The 2,610-nt window shown below is 43.3% G+C and overlaps 1 protein-coding gene across 1 annotated transcript in view; it reads right to left on the bottom strand.

The window, feature by feature from the left end:
• Hnrnpr (heterogeneous nuclear ribonucleoprotein R) overlaps window positions 1–2,610 on the bottom strand; it is a 31,229-nt gene that overhangs the window by 19,602 nt on the left and 9,017 nt on the right. The window lies entirely within an intron of this gene.

Below are 2,610 nucleotides of genomic sequence, written 5' to 3'. Positions count from 1 at the left end.
CCTTGAACTTCCATTCACAGCTGCGACTGAACCATTGTTGGGAATTGGGCTGCTTGAGTTCCAGTCCTGACTTCCTTTGGTGATGAACAGCAGCAGGGAAGTGTAAGCCGAATAAACCCTTTCCTCCCCAACTTGCTTCTTGGTCATGATGTTTGTGCAGGAATAGAAACCCTGACTAAGACAGAAGGTTACAAGAACAAAAGGCAACAACCTTACTTTACAAAGACAAGACAGACCTTAAAGCTGACACTGGGACTGGTGAGACAGCTCAGCAAGTAAAGATGCTTTCCACACAAGCCTGGTGACCTAAGCTCAAACCTCAAACCCATGTAAGGGTGGAAAAAAAGAAGAACCAACTCCACAAAGTTGTCCTCTAGTCTCTATACAAACACCTACACATCAAACACACACACTTTTTTTTTCTAATGGTTGCTACAGTCATCTTTGCTTATCCATTTACAAACAAACAAAAAATATGACCTTTGCTCCTGATCATTTGAAAAGTTTTAGTTTTTGAGCATACAATTTATAATAGTCTAAAACCATCACTCTCCTTAAAAACTGTTCAAATGGGAGTAAATTTTTTTCTTGTAACTTGAACAGTCAACCTAGAACTCTCAAATCTCACAGTGACACTCCCCAAATAAAGAGCAGACACCGACTACCAGAGGAGCCACCCTCCTCATCCTCACCCCCACGCTGCTGCTCAGGAGACTCCTGCAGTGCCTGGAGCCTCCGCGTGGGAGGGAGGCTACAGAATAAGTTCAAGTCAGTCACAGACTATGAGACCCAGCAAAGTACACTTGTCACACATCCTGATAATCTGATTTCTGTCGCCAGAACAAACGCCTTCACTCTACCCTCCACATGCCTATACTCACACACACACATCCTCTATCACACACTCCAAAGGAGATCCTATCTCAAAAAAACAAAACAAAACAAAACAAAACAAAATCCTGTACCACTCAAGCTAGCTTAAATTTGTTACAAAAAGGCCACAACTTCTTTTGTTTTTAAAAAACACTTTCATCAAATACTGTGCACTGTGTTCCTGGCACTAAATATAGACAATGAAAACATCCAGTCAGAAAAAGTCCCTGCATAGCTGACTTTTGTCACCTAGTTTCTCCATTTAAAGATCCAAGAGTGCTAGGATACTAGGGAGAGAGGGAGGTGTACTAGGGTTGCAGGGTGTGGGAGTGACGCAGGAGCAGGGTGCTTGCCTAGCACACAGGAAATCGGGGTTGGACCCTCAGCACTACATAAACTGCTGTGGAGTAAACTTGTCATCTCAGTTCTTCGGTAGTGCCAGCAGGAAAATTGTAAGTTAGCTAGTTCTAGGACAACTTGAGCTACATAAAACTCTGTCTCAAACAACAACAACCCAAAAGTACAAAGGCACGTCAGATGGTAGTAGAGCACTCCTTTTATCCTAGCATTTGGGAGACAGAAGCAGGAGCTATCTCTGAGTTCCAGGAATGCACAGAGTGGAAAAGGGGGGAAAAAAAGTCCAGAGAGGGGCTGGCGAGATGGCTCAGTGGTTAAGAGCGCCAACTGCTCTTCCGAAGGTCCCGAGTTCAAATCCCAGCAATTACATGGTAGCTCACAACCATCCATAATGAAATCTGATGCCCTCTTCTGGAGTGTCTGAAGACAGCTATAGTGTACTTACATATAGTAAATAAAAGTCCAGAGACAAACTTTTAGAAAAGCCTAAGAGCCACTCACTTTCCCACTCTGAGGATGAGCCAGTGTGCNCGCTCGCTCTCTTTCTCGCTCCCTCACTCTCTCGATTCTAATCTACACTCTCCTTCATGGGATTCCCTCCCAGTCAGAATGTTTCTCAGTCATTTCTAAGTGCATTTTGTGTTGAAAGAAAGCAAAGTACTGACATTACAAAACACAAATGATTGAGACATGATGGCTCACCCCAGCACAACCCCAGCATTCAAGAAGCATATGGGATTACCAATTGTTCAAGACAAGCCTGATCTACATAGAGTACTTTAGGCCAGGAAAAGCTACATATAAGACTGTCTTAAAATAAATATGAGCTGAGTCCAATAGCACATGCCTACAACCCCAACACTCAGAAGGGAGGCCTCAACGTCAAGGTAGTCTGGGCTACATACTAAGATATCATATCAAATGAAAGATTTAGGTCAGAAGAATGGCATAGAGGCAGAACACATGCTCAGAATGAATGAGGCCCCAACTCAATCCCTAGCACAAAAAAATTTAAAAATTCTGCAAAATTAAAAACAACTGCTTCAGGCTAGAGAGATGGCTCAGTGGATAAGAGCACTGACTGCTCTTCCAGAGGTCCTGAGTTCAATTCCCAGCAACCACATTGTGGCTCACAACCATCTGTAATGGGATCCAATGCCCTCTTCTGGTGAAGACAGCTACAGTGCACTCATATAAATAAATAAATTCTTAAAAAAAACAAAAAAACAAAAACAAAACACCAACTGCTTCTCCTTTAGCAGTAAGCTCCAACAACTGTCTGTATTTCTTTGCTTTAAGATATGCATCTTGAGCCGGGCGTGGTGGCGCACGCCTTTAATCCCAGCACTCAGGAGGCGGAGGCAGGAGGATTTCTGAGTT

Source organism: Mus caroli, chromosome 4, assembly GCF_900094665.2.
Source record: "Mus caroli chromosome 4, CAROLI_EIJ_v1.1, whole genome shotgun sequence".
In the NCBI taxonomy this organism is placed as follows: Eukaryota; Metazoa; Chordata; class Mammalia; order Rodentia; family Muridae; genus Mus; species Mus caroli.
Note: the sequence above shows the minus strand (reverse complement) of the source record. Positions and strands in the feature narration are given on the sequence as shown.